Below are 19342 nucleotides of genomic sequence, written 5' to 3'. Positions count from 1 at the left end.
AAAGAGCCTTCTTACTTTGCAAGTGGGTGGCTTTGATATTGATCAGCACCTAAGAGCTGTCATCTCAATGAGCAAGTGGATTTCATTTCTTTTTTATTTGAATTCTCAATCTGGATTAACTCGAAAGAAGGGAATGGTCTGCCACTTAGTACAGGTAATGGACAGGAAAAGGCTTTTCATTGGTCATGTGCTTGATGTAATCCAGACAGTCCACCCCAAATGATTAAACAATACAACCCACCCCATCATTAAGGAATCAGTAACATTTGTTATCTGGATGGAAAGAGAAGCTCAGGCTGCTTCAGGAAGGAAAAAAAAAGCTTCTTTGAGACTCTTCAAAGGAAAAGTTTGAGAAATGTCACTGCAATGCTATCAGTAACATGGCACCTAATGAACTAGGAGGGGATGACTCAGCTGGTGAATTTACTTTCCATGTTTCTGCCTCCATTGAAAGGCTTGCTTGGGCCCCTTGACTACTACTGCTTAAATTACACTGCTTAAATAAACAGAGCAAGAGGAGAAAGCTTTTAGATGTCTTACAAAAAGTCATTACAAGGGGCTGAAAGTGCAGGCCATGAAAGAAAAGAACTGTTATGGAGGGGTTTAGAGCTAAACATCAGGGTGGTGCTGAAACAGAATGGAGGATAATAGACTTTTAGTGGACAGGCTTTACACGAGACAGAAAACTGTAGCGGCTTTGTCAGAAAATAAAATTGCTGGGTTTACCCACTTGACCTTTAGTCTGAATAGATGGGCTTACGACTTCACCGAAAGCTTTGCAGTAAAGTGGTCTGCTCAGTTCCATCAGTGCCTGCAGCTCCTTTGTGTATGTAGGAGGCAAAAGGCTTCTGTTTCTTTAGGCCATTCTTTGTTTATTTGTCTTCATGGATGCTTTGAAATCATTATATCAAAGCATAAATAAATATTAAAAAAATTAAACAGCCTGATGGAAAAATCAAGAAACCTCTGTGGGCCTGTAATTGCTGACCTTTCTTTCTCCCCATTAAAGGATATTTTCTTTTAAATAATAAATAAAGTATGTGTATTTAATGAAGAATTAAATACGGGGCTATATTTAAGGCTAGCTACAATGGAAGTTTGTTTGGGTAATTGGAATCTTTGGCTGAGTGTTAGGATTGTAAGAACAACCTTCCCCATCCTCCCTCTCTTCTCTCCCTCCTTCCCCACTGCCTGCTGATGTGTTTAAGCTATGTCAAGAGAGGAAGCAGGCTTCTGACAACCCAACAGCACACACAAAAATAAAAATCCTATAGCTTTAAAATTGAACTGTTCACATTGGTTCAACTCTGAGAAAGACAGGTAAAAAAGGTTATTATATTCAGATCAGAACTTTCTGTGAATTATGATTTTTTTTAAAGCAAGGTGCTCATGTTCAAACAATACTGGGACTAGTGATAGCAGTAGTTGAAATTTTTAATGTGAAATCTTTTCTTCCAATGGAAAATGTCCCTGTGTCAAAACTAGAAACATATCAGGAAAAAAATTGAACCCGGAGGAATGGAAACAACTTCAGCAGAAAAACATTTTGTGAAGAATAGTGTTCAGCAATCTTTGACTACCAAGTCTACCTTGGTTTTTCTGGTTTACTCATATCTATCCTGGATTTTCCCCTCTCTTTAATTCACAGCAAATTTCAAAATATTTAAGGATTCTATTCTTCCCCTGGCTATGTAGGTATAATTCTCACTAACAATAACACACAGATCAAAGATGGAATATTTATTGTTTTCCCTATGAGAGAGACTTTATTTTTATTTTTAATGCTAACTTGGGTGTTAAAAAAGTACATCGGTGGTTTATGTCTTCCAGTAATGACAAGCAGAATTTCCTTCTAAAGTCTCACCTTTCATCATACAGAAGCAAGTTCCTAGCTCATTTTATAGTAGAAAAAATTCTGGGAATATAAACTGATACAAAGGGCAGCTGAAAGTTGGTCACTGATTTTTTTTTTTCTTCATCCCAGCCAAAGCTACTCTGGAGTAGCCTTTGAAGCACATGAACCTCACAGCCACAGGTACACTCGTGTATTTAAACTCACCACTAACCACCTTACACTTCCAACACTGCTATGCAGACTTTTCTGAGCAACCTCTGGTCATCAGCCAGCTGCTGCAGCTCAAATGTCTCCTCCACTGAGCTGCTAGTTTGGTTTCTGACCACAAGATGGGAGAACAGCTCATTTGTACCATCCAGATAGGAAACAGGAAGGCAGGTCATGGGTTTAAAAGTGTGACAGGATTTTGTGAAAATGAGAGCTGTGAGAGTTGGGTTATTGCCTCAACTTCTAATTTTTTTAAAGGTAGTTCCTAGCCTTCACTGTTTTAGAGGCATGAAAATATAAGTCCTAAATATTCCAAAGCAGAAAACATATATGGCATCTTCCCTCTACTCCCCAATAGATCCTTCTTAAAACCTGCCGGTTTTTAAGCCAATCTCATTATAATAGGAAGGGAGGAGGTTGCCTGTTTTTGAAAACTAGGCCTAGCAATGCTACATGTGGTGCTTTAGGAGGTACAAGAAAATAGAAAATGAGTTTGTGGGGGAAAGACAGACAGACATTCACAGTAACCTCCCATTGATTTGAACTCTTTGCCACATTTGTCTGGTTGCTGATGTACCCAATCAGGAGAGGAGGGGAGCAACCACAAAGTATTGCTCTGTTTTCTGCCTTCTGGGCATTCTCCTCTTCGGCAATCTCTTGCAGTTGAGGATAATTGTCTTCTATGATTGTCTAATCTGTGGATCCTAAAATGACTGACAAGGCCAATCTGGGATTGACAGACTCTGTTGGAAGTGGGCACGTGTTTCCATGCGGCGTGGGTGGCTCCAGTTTCTTGATTCAGTCAGTGACTTGCTGTTTCTGCTGCTCCCGCTTTTCTATCTCCTTTTGTCATCATAAGATTTCAAAGTAGAAGACTTTCTCCATTTGGGGCAATCCAGAGCAATAATCTCCCGTGAGTTGATGTTTAATTTTTTCAAACTGGCCTTGAGGATGTCCTTGCCCTTCCGACAAAATGGCACAGGGGTGATTCCACCTTACCTCTCTGCTAGCCCAACCTAGAGGCTACTTTTCTTTTTTGCCTGATAATGTTGGTGTTCTTGTATTGTGTTTTGTTGTAGGGCTGTTGTAGCTGTGATGGTCTAGGAAATGTAAGAGATGAAGGAGTTTTTTGTGACATCTTTTGCTGAACCAACATAGCTGAGAGCGCTATGGATGAGCTTAGATGAACTTTTGGCATTAAATGTCCTTCCTCAAGTCTAAACAAGAGGGAGGGATCCTTGAATGATGGAAACTGATAATATCAAGCCTGAATTCCAGAGGTTCATTTCTTCTAGTTCTGACTTTTAACAAAAAATATATCAGACACACACTGTGCCATTGTGCAGTGCTTTTGTTTTTGTACAAATTACAGAGAAGTGTTCACTTTTAAGGTTATTAGAGCTTGTCTTTTAATCCCTGCAACCCCATTATTAATCCTCTTGTTATAACAAGTACCTCACTGACATGTATGCAAATGCCTTATCTCCTGAGAACAGCCGGGCACAGAGGGTACTCTCTACCGAACACTTAAAGAAATGTGCTGAGATCTTTCACGTTTCTCCTTGTGGAAGTCTATCCCAAAAGGAATCTAGAACAATCAATAATTCTATATTTGTCCATGAGTTTTTGTTTGTTTAGTCTCAGCTTCAGAATATCTAAATAGTTATGTTACTGAAGCAGGAAAATAAATTTTTCATCTTCCTACGCAAAAGTGTTTTGTTACTCAAGATTTAAAGGTCCAGAGAAAGAGCAGAGGGAACTGCTTTAGTCTGTATACAATCTATCTTGCCTGTTATGAAGGTGGTGAAGGTCTGTGTCCTTGTTAAAAAATATTTTTAAAGTACTAATTACCTCTTGTTAAAATCACATAAATTTTTCATACTGTCAGCATGTGTGTCGTTTATTTGGAGTATGCAACAAGCCCATAGTATTTAGTTGTGTGACCTTTTGTTAAAGAGGATCTTTATTCCTTTCCAGCAATAGCAATTGAAACATCTGCAGTTTTTATTGTGTACCTTACAGTATCCTTTTGGGAACTGATTTACTAGCATCCTGCTTTTCAGGACCCTTTTAGTCAGCTACTGATAATCTTTGCTTTTCTTTATTCAACTGGTGGGAAAAAATGAACCCAATAAATCATCAGTGGGCCTCACTTTGAAACTAATTAAGGAGACTGGTGTATTAACATGTACAATGTAAAGTCAGATTGTATCCTCTCCTGAGAAATCTTTTGAGACAGAGATACTAGGACTTTATCTTAGGCATGCTTAGTCCGACTATGGACTAATTGAGCTGTCATAAATAGTAAATCAGTTAAGAAGGTCAGATATGTCTCTCCTACAAAATCCACAATTTACAAAGCAGCAGTCTTCAGAGAAAATCTTAAATTGCTAGGCCTTTGACATAGGGGCAGGGGGAGGGATAAGAAAATAAGTTTACAAAGAGGAAAGAAAGAAGAGAAAACAAGAAAATCTAGAGTCTAACTGAAATTAGAAGTGCTCTCATCTTAAAAAATGTTTTCTTAACAGATTGCTGCAACCCTCTGCCCTAAGGTTTTTGATTAAATTAATGATGGTAGAGATAAGCCCCATTAGTGTTGCTGTTTCCGGAGGGAAATTTTCCGTAGCCTCTCCTCTCCTTTCCTTCCCCAAATCTCAGGTACGATGATAGAATCATTAATTGGGGCCAGAATAGGCCAAGAGGATGAACTTTTTATTACTATGCAAATGTGGACATTCTAGGGAATTAATATTTCATGTATGCCTATCTTAACGAGGAGTGTTTCTATTACAGGCTCCTTGTCACTCAGCTGGGAGGCTGGTTGAGAGGTCTGTTGTCATAAGCAGGGTCTTGAACTTATTTTTGTTTCATGCTGACTGTTGTCTTGGGACCAGTCAGCAAATCCAACATGTTGTGTTAGGATGACTGCCTCTGGGGCTGCATTAGCAGTACTATAAAAGGAGCATCTGGAGGTACACAGTGCATTATGAATTGCCACTTTCTAACCTAGTAGCAGAGTGTTGTACAGAGTGACAGTACCTCATATCAAAGAAGCAAGCCAGGGAAAGGAAGGTATACAGTAATTGTACAAGTAGTAAAATATTTTTCTTTACAACCCACCTAACAGGTATCTACCCAGTGCTACAAGTGGAGGTAGCTGTTAATTTGGGGTTGTATTTGACAAATGCCCACCCAGCTTCACAACACCATGTTTTAAACACTGCATATTTATATAGTAACTTTCATGAAAGGATCACAAAACACCTAGCTAACTTCCTGCTATATTTCTCATTGAAGTGTTATGGTAATAGTGGTGCAACTTGGAATTGCAGCAACATTTTGAACAGTGCTTAAAACAGCCTGTCTGCATTGAACAGATGAAAATGCAGATTGCCCCGGGGCATGCTGCGGGTAGCATGCTATATAGCATTTCTTACACCTGCTTTGGAAAGGAACAGCATGCCTGTCCCCAACACCTGCGGCCAGATGCTATGCACTAGCATTTTGCTAGAGTCCCTTAAGACCACGGAGTGCTGATGGCCAGGCTAAGCTGACCAGACAGCCTACTGTTCTCAGGAAAACATAAGTCTGTGTTATGGTTGGGTCCTGCACTGTTTCTTTCCTCCTACTACAACACTGTAAGAGGCAGCTGTAATTTTGTCCTAATTAATAAGCCTTACCTAATGTAAGCAAACACTGTTGCACAAATTATTAAGAAGGCAGACAGTTGATAATTGTCCAAGGTCACAAGAATCAGGACAAAAAATGCCTGGTTGCTGCATTTTTGGCAATATTTTCAATGAGTATTAATATTATATGTAAGCTGACAGGATGAAACAATGCATAATCACGCCTGAGAACACACAGGATGGATTCTGCCCTCAGACCTTCTTAGCTGAGAAGAAGTAAAAGCCTTTTAATGCGTTCAGACCATTATTAGACTTTGAGCTGAATTGAAAGAAAGGTGAGAGAATACTAAGTTAGATATCGATCCTGGTATTTCATTGTTAAATCACTGACATCAAATTGTTCATGGATTATTCTACTGTAGAATCATAGCAGTTAGAGACGGAAAAGCCTTACAATTATCCCATCCATCTCTTTGCCAGTGGAAGAGTGTTCCCAACAGTACATTCTTTCAGTGGTTCAAACTGATTACTTAATCCCAATTACTGACAGACTACTAATTGCTTAGGCTGAATTCCAATTTTCGTCAACCCTCCCATCATGTTAACTCCATATAAAAAGATCTGTCCTGCCTTCTGTAGGTGTGATAATTTCAGTGTTTGTGATCTGCAAAAATGAAAAATAATTCTATAATATATTATAGTATTTGTCCTGTTCTGGGCTAGTGATTGTTCCTTTTGCTTCCAGCTTCAGACTGCTTAAATCTATGTTCTCCTTCTTTACCCTTACAAAAATCTATGTGCTTCCTTTCCATTTGCCCTTGTCACTCTCCCCCTTACAAAACATGCTTCTGACTTCTCAAATGATAAATTAAGATAAAAATCTCTTTTTCAAAATCTTTAGTTTCTGGTCCACATTTTTTTCCTGGCATCAGTCAGTTAATCCCAGAGCAGGTATTGGTTTTAGAATGTATTCTTGTTTAAAACAAAATAATAACTTTCTCTTTCACTCATTAGCAAATTTGCTCGCTGTAAACCCTCAATCTCCTCCCCGCATCCTCTTTCCCCAAAGTACTCACCTGTTTTGAATGTCAGAGGAAAATCTTAGATTTGCATTGGCAAGCAATCTAGGCAATGGACAGTTTTCTGAGTGCCACCATTCCTTTTCATCATTTATTTATTCACTTATATATTTGGCTGGAAAGTTCATGACACAAAGATGCTTGATGGGTTTGGGCAGCTAGAAAGGTAACAGATGGGAAGGGCAGTGGCTGGCAGAGACGTGAGTCACAAAAGAGTATGAACCAGTCTGTGAACTTTATTTAGAAAGAAAGTGCTAGTAGTGGTGCCTGGGGGAAAGGCCAGCAGAGTTTTGTGTAGAAGATGAAAAGGTTGAGACCGGATAAAAGGATTTTCCTTTCTATCACTTACGTATGTGCACTTGCGGTGTGGGGCAGCTTTGAAAAGCCAGGTGGGGCAGGGCAAGTAGCTAGGCTAGAGTAAAAACACTTTATTTGTAAGTCAGGTGAGGTGACACAGCAACTGATGCAGGGCTTCAGTTGGAATTTTGTCCATATAATGAATCTAGGGTCAGACCCTTTTGTTATTACCATGCACATGAAAGGCAGCCATGGAACTCCTGCTCCTTTAGCAGAAATATATTTTGGAGATCTGATGGTAGAGACTGGATATTGATGGGGAAGTTCTTTAGCACCTTCTACTGGCAAACCATGGAATGGTCAATCCTGTTTGACTCCTTAAATTAAGCATACCATATGCAAAATGATAGACAAGCTGTGTAGTTTTTCAGAGCTCTCTAGGCTCAAGTAATGATCTCTGTGTATTATAGACACCTCCCCTTTTACTGCAGTATTAGAAAGTCTCTAAAGGTATTGTAGAAAAGAGGTTTAATTCTGACAGGTGAGCTACGAGAGAGAACACAATACTCCAAGGAGGGAATGACACCAGATACATTACTGTCATTTTCAGCAACATCCCTGGCATGGAGTTTTGTGAAAGAAGATTTCTGATCACAAAGAGGGGAGTTTGATTATTACTTGGGAATTGCAAGGGGAAAAAAAAACAGAAAGAAAGTCCACTTTTTAAGAAGTTTATAGATGGCAGACAGCTGCATCCACATGAAAGCAAATCTATCGGACCTCCAGGCGCATAAAACCAAAGCATTCTGCTCAGTCAGTAGATGACACAGAGATATGTCAAGCTTTCAGTTTGAGAGCTTATCAAATGGCTTAAAGTCTTGGCTTCAGCTTGACTAAGTATCTCAACTGAGTGCTGAAAGAAAGAATAGCTAGGGAGGAAATAAGCTAAAATTAAGCAAGTTTGGTAAAACCTCTGCAGTGGGGTCTACATTCTTTCACCAATCCAAAGCTCTGTCATTTAAGACTATCTGATGTGGAGTCTTTATCTCCTAAAATAAATAGAGCAGAGGAATAATGTGTGTAGGCTGAGGGGAAAATGGCCATCTAGTCGAAGGTTAGTCCAGGGCAAGGATTGAAAACGTATGGCCAGTGGGTTGTATCTAGCCTGTGGAGCTACTGGATGCAACTCATGGACCCAAGGCACTTTGGCAGTGGAAGACTTCTCCCATACCCGTGCCACAGAGCCAGGGAGTGGCAGGTGAAGGAGAAATGGCAGCAGCATGCAGACTGGAAAACCCACCCATCTTAGACTGAGCCAGATGGTTCCAGCCTGTGGATCTAAAATTCTGCTGGCCACTGGTCCAAGATTTAGGTAAGAGACTGAATGAAGGCAAGAGCTCAAAACTGTATCAGTTTTTTTTTAAATCATTCCTAGACAGCCAATCAACACCAGGGCCTTGGTATAATTGTCACTGTCATAGTCTCTACCGTGTAGTGTTCTTCTAAGACAAAAAAGTTAATTCTTCAAAACTGTGGCTGTAAAGGGACTGAGCATGACAGCAGAGAACCATATCTCCTGAATAAATCTCAGTGCAGCTTTCCACTCCTCCTCCCCTTTATTGATTTTAATTCCCTGCCCTTTAGTGTTATAAATGGCAACACTGTCAGGCCATGGGTGCGTTGGACAGAGAAGTGAAGCTGGAGCAAATGGCACCATGGCAGCTGCAGCCCAGTGAGCAGGCTTTGCAAATGAAAGTATAGCAAAGAAGCATAGAAAGGCAGGAAGTTGTAGGCAGGACCAAGTTACAAGTGAGCCCTAATTCATCCCATGGTAAATTTGCCACTGTTGTTTCAAGCTCAGTGAACTGTAGGAGCTGTATCACGTACTCACAGCATTTTTAATCAGAGGAGCTTGAATTGCCACAGGTTGATCCGTTTGTGGATCTGTGTCCTTAGAGTGTTTTTTTTTTCCTGCTTCCAGGAGAGGTGTATATCTCAACACTGGACACTTCTCTTCTTGCACTCTGTCTTTCTCTTACATAATTAGCCCTTAACTTTGTTGGAGTAACACACCATTGCTTAATGAAGGACTTAATCCTAGAGCAGTGGGGGCCAAAGTTTGTGGCCACAAGGTAAAACCCACACCCCACACAAGTGTCACTCCAATTCCCTTCCCTGCCTGTTTCTCTGCTTTCTGCTCTATACCCTACCTGTCTCTTTCCATGCTCCCTCCCTGATATGCCGCGTGGCACACACAGAAGCTGCCTCCGCCAGCCCTGAACTACAGGGATTTTAAAACTATCTGTCTCTTGCTGTACACAAATTTTCTCGCCATACTTGATTATGGGATATTTATATTTAACAGGAGCTTAATCTATCCGTCATACTTAATCATTCAGAACGCATTGGCAGGCACTTCTGTGTACCTTCTTGCAGGATCCTTCTCAGACCCCAGTACAGCAGAGAAGAATGACCACCACCTGGTTGCTGCTCTTCCTCCAGGAGTTAAGAACATGTAGGGCACCTATACACCCCATACACATGCCCAGTGCCTGCTCTAATGTGTTCTAATTAGAATGCGTTGGAGCAGATTCAATTAAACAAGTCTTCTGGCGTGTGCTAATTAGCATGCTCCAGCACCCTTGACATCATGTGTATTCAGCACCCCACATTTCAAAATGGTGACAGGGGCACTTTAAAGCTTGTCAAATGAGCTTTAGTTAAAGCTCCCCCTGTGAGCATGTGTAAAGATGCCCATAGAGCCCTGGTTTGTCTCCCATTCCCATCAGTGTAGTAGCCTGTGCACTAGAGCTGCTGCAGAGGAGGAAGTTATCTACACCAGAAAAAATGGTGTGGCACAGATGGCTTCTGTCTTAAAATATGAGGAAATAGGAGCAGCATGTGCCTTGGGTAGTCCTAAACAGGTTTCTGCCAAATTCCTGAAGGAGCATAGCTACACGCTACTCTTTCTTGGGCTGAACCGTGGGGTAAAAAATAAGTTGCTTTCAGTGATAAAAATATCACATTTTATTTTTAGGACAAAGTATAACTAAGAAAAGCTTGTAACTACACTCCGTGATTACACAAAAAGAGAAAATCTATTAGAGAGTAAGATTTAGCCAAATGAAAAAGAATCAGAAAATAGAAACAAAGTACATAGAAAATGAATGGTGAAGCCAATGTCTCTTTTTTAATGATTTTCTCTTTGAAGTTTGTTCCATCTGACCTTCAAGCAGTTCTGAGCAGTTATTTTGAAATCTCACTGCAAATTACATTATGTATTTTTTAAATAACAACAAACAAAATTCTAACTTGTACTGTGTGATTAAAGACTGATGGTGATGGGTGGGTGCCTAATCCTAAAGCTCTTTCTTATCAGGTAGTGTTCACTACAACCACCAGAATGTAAAAAAGTCTACAGGGCTAGATTCTAGATAGTCTTATCAACACAATGCTTGGTTCTGCAACCCTGGCAGGTACCAGGAATTCTGCTGGAGGCAAAGGACCATGCATGTCTAGTTCTTTTACCTGCCAATCATTAGTTGCTTTCGTATGAAATAGTTCATAAGTTAGCTCTCTGTCTTGCCTTTGATATAAACAAGTTTCTAGAAATTCAGAAGTTTCATCGTTTCATAGTTGGTAGAGTCAAAAGGGACCTGAGCAGATCATCAAGTCTGACCCCCTGCCATGGCAGGAAAGAGCACCAAAGGTGTTTGTCTAGCCTCCTCTTAAAGACCCCCAGGGTAGGAGCCAGCACCACTTCTCTTGGAAGTTGCTTCCAGATCCTAGCCATCCTGACAGTTAAGTAGCACCTCCTGATGTCTAGCCTGAATCTACTCTCTGCCAGCTTGTGACCGTTATTTCTTGTCACTCCTGTTAGTGCTCGGGGGAACAGGGACTCCCCCAATGCATGCTGGTCCCCTATGACTAGTTTGTAAACGGCCACTAGATCCCCCCTCAGCCTTCTCTTGTGAAGGCTGAACAGGTTCAGGTCCCTTAGCCTCTCCTCGTAGGGCCTGCCCTGCTGGCCCCTGATCATGCATGTGGCCCTCCTCTGGACCCTGTCCATGTAGTCCACATCCCTTCTGAAGTGCGGCACCCAGAACTGGACGCAGTACTCCAACTGCGGCCTGACCAGTGCTGCATAGACAAGGAGAATCACCTCCTTGGACCTGCTTGAGATGCATCTGTGGATGCATGACAAGGTATGGTTAGCCTTCCTGACCACGTCCTCACACTGTCGGCCCATGTTCATTTTGGCATCAATAATGATTCCAAGTTCCTTTTCTGCCTCTGCGCTGACGAGAAGGGAGTTCCCCAGCCTGTAGGTATGCTGCTGGTTCTTCATCCCCAGGTGCAGTACCTTGCACTTGTCAGTGTTGAAACCCATCCTGTTCTCATCCGCCCACCCCGTAACCTGTCTAGGTCTGATTGCAGCCTATTCCTCCCTTCTAACATGCCCACATCCCCCCACATCTTAGTGTCGTCAGCAAATTTGAACAAGGTGTTTTTTACCCCCTCGTCCAAGTCACTGATGAAGATGTTGAACAGTGCAGGCCCGAGGACCAAGCCCTGGGGGACCCCACTGCCCACATCCCTCCAGGTCGAAAATGACCCATCCCCCACCACTCTCTGGGTGCGGCCCTCCAGCCAGTCAGCCATAAGGGTGTCAATGACCTCCAGTTCCCCAAAGGCAACAGTGTCCCCCAGGGCAACAGTTTTGAGCTGTTCTAATGGATTAACCACTCTCTAGACCTCCAGAGTGAATCTCTTAATATAAACAGTGGATGTGTTCAGGTGAGAATGCAGCATTGTCTTTTCAAATGAATTGCACATTTTTCTCAGATTTCAACTTAAAAGGAAGTCTTTCAGAAACAGGGAGAGGAGATTGGAATGCCCTGGGCAGGAGGGTATATGCCTGTGTGTTTGTTCTAGAAATGACTGTACTTGTTTCTAGTGTTGTTTCTTTGGTGAAACAGGATAAGTCATCCATTCCCTGTTGCCCACCAGCTATGACAGATTGGTGTAATGTGCACACAAAGAAAATAAATATTTGTCTAAAAATCATTTCCCATAACTTTGGGAGGAACAAGTCATATTATTTTTTCCTCTTTTTCTTAACACTGAAAGCTTTACTTTCACTCCTTAATAGATTTCTGTGTTTGATGAAGCTTTTTTAAACTGCCTAAATAGTCAGGTGCCAGAGATATATGGGCAGCTGGTGTTTGTTTAGTAAATGATGTTCGTGTTATTGTAGTAAAAGGCAGGCCTCGGTAGGCTATAAATATACTCTGTCCCATGCATCATGCCACTGTCCGAAGGTTTATTTCAGACCTTTGGTTGTTTGCTTTCTAATGTGTTTCTTCTTCATAACACTTCTTCTTTTCCCCTCTAACCTAATTATTTTGCTGAAATAAGACCCACACCAAATAGTAATGGCAGGTTTATATCCATTTTCCAGTGGTTGAATTTCTGTGTTTCAGAAGGGTAGAAGGTAAAACTCAAATATTTAGGTTTTGATGGGATGTTGTAATGAGGTGGGCTAACAAACCTTAAGCAACACAGTATGTCTAGCCATCAAAATTTTCATAACATGCTGTTCACCATGACATCTGAGGAACATTTTATGACTGAATCTCAAATAGGTTACAGGCTCAGTTCCAAAAAGTCAACCCCTCCCATTCTCCTCCCCACCTCCCAAAAAAGTCTAGATTCTTATACAAAATTAATCTGCGTATACAGGCATTTCATTTCTGAAAAGTTGTTTTGTGAATTACAGAGGACACATTCTAACATGAGATAGCCTATTCTTTCTGACTCCAGGTGGGTGGGAAATACTGTGAAAATAGCTCTATTATCAGGTCTTGATCATTTGGCTTCTGGATCTACAGGATTTAGAAGCCTATGAAACTAAAAAAATATATATTCTGGTAACAGGTAGGTTGAAGGACAGAATTTGGGATGAAACTCTGTGTGTGTGTGTGTGTGTGTTGAGAGTCTTATTTTATCTAAACTGTTAGAGTTTTCTCACAGAAGAGAGGAAGTCTTTTTGTCATCCTTCCATTGATACTACATGATCTTACCCCTTCAGTAAAGTGGGTTCTGAACCCATGTTTTATCTCATTACTTTTTGTCTGACTCATTTTCAAACATCACCAGCTTGAACTGATAAAGTTTGCTAATCCCTACTGTACAATTGGCAATGTAAGTGTGAGTAAATTCAGCATTTCATGGGAAAAACTTTGTAACCAATTGATGGACCTGCAGTAGAACCCCATATCTCAATTTGGCTTTACATTTTGGAAAATCTGTATCCAGGAGAAGATTGGGATTTGAATTTTCCTTCTTGGTCTCCCTCAATATAACAGGTGAAAGAGAAACACAAAATGGAGGGGGAAAAAGCCCTGAACCTTGGGGAGGTTTCAGATTCTGATCAAATATTGGGCCCGAACTTCATAATGAGAACCCATCTTTGCTTCTAACTCTCTGGACAGTAAATCTGAAAAAATGATGTTTCATCTTGGCACAAAGCCTATGCAACACGTAAATTCCACTTCTGCTGTTTCCCACTTAAGCCCTGTGAGGATATTCAGTGATCCATTTGCCTTATACAGCACACAGGGGCTAATGTGACCAAGAATTAATGAAGCATACTTTTCACATTAAAATGTATATAAAAGGGTGGGCAGGGGTGTGTGTGTGTGTGTGTGTGTGTGTGTGTGTATTTGGAAACCTATCTGGTGGAAGTTGGATGTTCTTACTGTGTAAGAGAAGTAGTTTATACTCTTGCCACATTTGAAGGCCACCATGATTTGGAAGAAGAGGGTGATATTGAGAAGGTTTCATGGATGCTATTTTGGATCTGAAAAAAAGAGCACAAATAACCCAGTGACTGGAAAAAAAAGGGATGTCTATTTTTTAAAACCAAAATATATCCTTCTTTCAAATGTACCTGGCTGTTTTAGAACTGTAATACAACTATCCTAACTATTATGCAGATCTGTTGTGGGATTGCTTCTCACTTTGAAAAGCCTTTTGGATTTGTTTTGTTTCTTTTTCTTTTCTCAGTTGTGGAAGCTGCTCTGTTCAAACCCCCAAAGCAGCAGTTCATGGAAAAAGACATCCGCTCAATTTTTTTCTGCATGAGGTTTCCATCCTCCTCATTGATGTTCCAAACAAAAAGCTTTGAGGGAACCAAATAATTGGGATCTTCAGGGTTCTGATTGCTTATTTTCCATCAAATATGAAACTCATCATGGTGAACTGTGAATACAGCAGGAAACACTTAGAGGGTGCATAAAAATGGAAATAAAAGGACACTGATTGCAAAAAAGAAAAAGAAGCATCATGAAAGTGACACTTTCTCAGCTCTTCCTAAATATACAAAACTATTTTAACAGCTTTCATAATACATATCATGCAAGGAGATGCAATTAATTTTATCTTCATGCTGCTATACAATCTGTATAATTCTTTTGGTCACTAAATGTCTTTAGTACATTATGTTATTCACACAGACTTCACTCCTTAGAAAAAGAAATCAAATTTAATCTTTCTCTCTCTTTATCTATGGTTTGATCTGTCTGTGAACAGCGCCAAATCTTAGCTGAAGAAAAGTGCTGGTAATAACAACCTGATAAGTTCTGGAAAAAACTGTAAAGAGAAAGCAAGTTCACATCAGACACAGATTGACATATAAATAGAGGAGTACATGCTGTGTGAAGATAATTGTGTCTATAGAGATAATGTGTCCTAACTATTACTACATTGAAGAGATGAAATTTATCGGCATAAGATTGCAATGACCTTACAATTCAAATGTGAGTAATAAAGGCAACATTAACAATTGAAGATGAAGTCCAAATTCTGTGCAGTTATTACATATTGAGCATAATCAATTTCTGCACCTCCATGGGTCAGGTTCACTCTCAGCTCTTGTTGGTAGAAATCAGAGTACGCTGGTAGCATAATATTTCCCCAGACAGTATGGTGATAACAACTCCCACTCCATTAGAAGGTCTAGAGCAGACAAGCAACTCCCAAGAAGTATGCAGTGTTATCAAGGAATGGGATATATGAAGAGAAGTATTATTTCAGTTCATTAGCAGAGCTTCTATGGTGTCTTCTCTGGAGATATGCTTGGGACAGTAACACTGACTTGCTCTTACGGTATGGAAATCTAACTAAAACTGATCTAACTAAAACCAAGTTTCAAACTAACACAAATGTTGGGAAATTGAATTTGGGATTTAGATTTTGGAAAGCAGGCCCAAATTATCATTTAAATTTAAAGGAGGCAAAGCTCAGAGTTTTGCTTTCTGTTTTGGTATGCCATTTATCACATATAAAGTGAAGCCATTAAAAGTATTTCTAAAAAACTCAATGGATCGAACCTGCTGAGTTTCTCTGGCTGAGCTATGATGAACTGGCCCTTTGGAAGCAGTCCATAGTACAGGTTTTGAAACTTTTGATAACTGGGCACACTTTTTCTGGATTAAAATTGGCAGCATGCTTTTCTGAATTTCACAGCACCCCAGTTGAAAACCACTGAGATAGACCTACATTCTGAAAAGACATGGAGAAGGATCTTGAGGCAAAAAAAAAGTTGAGAATCACTAATCTAGCTGCTGCCATTTAAGGGCAGCAGGGGCAGGATCTTACTGCGCTGTGTCCTCATCTTTCCACTCTTTGTCCCCTCCCAACTCCTGGCCTGTACCCAAGGGGGTAAGGGCAGCCTGTGCTGATGAGGCTGCTCCTTCAGGGTCTTACACACTAGTGACTACCACTGCAGCCTCTCTTGCCAACCCAGGAAGCTGTGGAGGAGACAAGCTAGGCTTCAGAGTGCAGTTCCATTTGTGCATCCACCCACATGCAGCAGTGTGTGCTGCTGGGAGTGCCAAGGGGGGTGGCACAGGGTGCTGCCTAGGGGTGAGGAAAGGCAGAGGAAGGCAGCAGCAGTGGGATCAGTCACAGGGACTGCTGAAGTAGCTGGAGAAGATGCAGGATGCCAGACAGGGGGAGAGAGTATTTATTCCCAACAGGCTCTTGTAGCACACTTCTGTTGCTCTGCATAGAAGACTCTGTGGCAATCACTGCCATAGTTTATCCATGGTCATTGGATCTTAAAATCAATTGAAAGAAGAGGAGAGTTTTGACTAGACAGAGTCTAATCATAAGTGGGAACTGGGGCATCTTTTTGGCTAGGGACAGACATTATACATAAACCAGTTTAAGTAATCAGAAACTGGTTTAAACATGTAACAGAACAGATGTTCGGTGCACATTAAAGAGTTTGAAAAGACTGAAACCAGTTTGAGATAACCATGGTTGAATGTAGTATCAGATTTAACTGATTTGGATCAAATCAGTTTATGCAATGTCTGTCACAGACCCCTTTCTGTTTTAAGTTAAACCAGACTCCCCCAGCATCCTGGCATGCTCTCTGGGCTGGGCAGGGCTCTCTGCTCCTCAGCAGAGCTAACCTCTCCCATCTGCTCCCTGGCTGGAGCTCAGCAGAGACTGCAAGCATCTACCTGGCTTCTGCCTGCTCCTTCCCTTCCCCTCACCACTCCCTGCTAAACAGGGATTTCCCCCTCCCCTCTACCTTACACAGACATCCCTCAGCATTAGCTAGCATACCACATGCTGGCTATAATCCCTGCTGTGGGAAACCGGACTGTGTCTGCTTAGGGCTTTTTTGGAGCTAATCAACAGGTCAGCTGATAATGCCCCTCTGTTCCTTCTTTGAAACAAGTTGTTTAAGAAGAGCTTGAACTAATGAGAGAGAGTGTTGTTTTCTGATGGGGTGATAAATCCTGATAACAGAGTTGATAAATGTTCTGTTATCAAGGGAGGGGACACTCCTCCTTAATCAGAGTGTCCTGCTGGGGCCTGGCCATGCCCCCATCTCAGCTCAGCACTATGGAAGGGGAGGGAGGACTGCTCCAGTTCCCCCCAGCTTCTAGCCTGAGACACTGAAGGCATGTCCCTGCATTTCTCGAATGTCTATACAGTTACAAAGTGATGCAGCCTAGCCAGCTTAGACTAACCTGCAAAGATTGAATCAATTCAGGCTCAAGCTTTGTGAATGTCTGTTCCTAGGCTTTATGAATGTTTAGTGAATGTAAAATTCTAAGGGCTTTGTGACATTCAGATTTTGAGAATGTTTTCTATGTTCTTACTGTTTATTCAGTGCCAATTTTTTAAAAGCAATCTGTCATCTTGCAGAGTTCAAGTGCCCTACATTGTTGTAAAGGCAGAACCTCTTCATCCAGACCTACTACATCTATCCAACCTCTCCCAGCCCAATTATCCTCTGCTCTGCTTATGATACTGGCAATAGGAAAAATACAAAATACCCACTGTACACTCCTCACTACTGAAAAATAGTGGGAACGAGTAGGAAGAGATCTAACTCTTCACACCTTCCTCAGTGGATACCTGCAGAGGAAGAAGCAAGCTGCTCCCCAAAGTGGATTGAGTCAGTTTATTCACATTGCAGAACAAGGAGGGATTGGATGAGGAATAATGATTTCTGACTCACCATTCTTTCTCTAGTCTGTTTCTTGGGCAGTTCAGTTACTTGCTGCCCTCACTCAAAACATTTTAAAGTTACAACCTAGCCCACTGTGTTCTTTAGCATAGCACCATCTCCTCCAGCTGGCCTACTGTTTGCCACATACTAAGTATGTGTTAAAAGATGGGTGGGAAAACATGTTGGAATATAGGACAGAGACTGCCATACATACTTTTTTGGTTTTGTTTAAAAAGCACTCATATATCAAGCTGCTCAGAGAGGAAACATGTGGCTCTTTCTATAACTGCCCTAGAACTGTATATCCTCTGAGATAGTTGTAAATGAAGAACTCTGAAAACAAGGTCATAATGTTGCAAAATGGTGTAAAAGTGGAATGAGACATATCTGTTAATCATCTTCCACCTGTCAGATATTCTGATGCAGCTCTTCAGAATTGTACATACTCTACATATGCTTCACACTGCATTTATTTATGATAAAAAATGTAAAAGGCAACTGGAGTTACTCCTTCAGGATACATTTTTCATCATGAAGGATTCAATCATGTCCCATATTTGTTTAGATCAGTGTTTCCCAACCTGTGGATCTCAAGAATATATGAAAGAGTTGCGAACAAACTTGAAAAATGGAGAAAAAAGTGGTAAATTGTGGCTTTTCTCTTGCAGGCTGTCAGAGTTCTAGTCTGCAAGGGGCTGCTTTGGACCTCCCCTGCCCCACTCACTGAGGGGATGGGGCCTGGGAGGCAGTGGGTCAGCAGTGAGGGGCAGTGGGTTGGGACTGGCCATTGATCTTTACAAATGGGGCCTGTTATAAAACAGGTTGAGAACCACTGCCTTAGAAGTTCTAAAGAGAATGGAAGTCAAATAAATTGCAAGCAACAGAGATGTTCTTGCTACCCCAAGATAGATTATTTATCTTTAATCTTCCTGTCCTCTTGGCATCAGCCCCAATAGGCTGGTTGAAAAGAGATACACACACGTATGCACACACACAAATTTGTACAGATCAAAGTTCTTCTTGCCCCCACCTCAAAACCAGAAACATAAATCTTGTTTCTTTAATAAAGACATTTAAAGCAGAAAGTTATGATAATATTCTCTGTATTTTTAAGTTAGATATGTCACTGGCAGTAGGAGACATTTATCTTCCCTGTCACTTGGTCTCTTTGCTTATGCCTTTAGGGACACCAACATTTGGTTTTCCTGAAATTTTCAATAAAGGACAGGCAAATAATGTCTTTCTCAACTACACTTTTCCAAGCTTAACTCTAGTGAGGGTGTCTTGCAGGGACAATTAAACTGAGCTGTTGCCCGAGTTTAGGTGGACATTGTTATTGCAGCATTTGTCCCCTTCCTGACAAATCACATTATTCCTGCGCCCTCAGACCATTAGTGGGCCCACAGGGAGCCAGGTGATGATCGTGAGTGGCTGATCTTGCATTCCTCAGCCCTGAGGCAGATAAAGGCTGTCTTAGAGAGATCCTTTGATTCTGTATATTAGTGAAGGGGGGTGAATAGGAGAAGGACAGAAAGTAACTATTTTGAGTGCTGTCCTATACCTCTGAGCAGACGGCTGTCATCTACTTAATGTTTAGAGTATATTTGATGCCCTCAGACACGTTCAATAAGTGCCCTGCTCTTATGCCTCAGGCTTGACTTTCTTTTAGCTGAAGGTTGCAGTGGTATATCCTCTGCTCCCCTTCTCCTTCCATCAGGGAAGTATCCTTTATCACTTATTT

The sequence above is a fragment of the Alligator sinensis genome, unplaced genomic scaffold (genome assembly GCF_000455745.1).
Source record: "Alligator sinensis unplaced genomic scaffold, ASM45574v1 scaffold1770_1, whole genome shotgun sequence".
NCBI lineage: Eukaryota > Metazoa > Chordata > Crocodylia > Alligatoridae > Alligator > Alligator sinensis.
The sequence above is the reverse complement of the archived record's forward strand: the minus strand, read 5'-3'. Positions refer to the sequence as shown.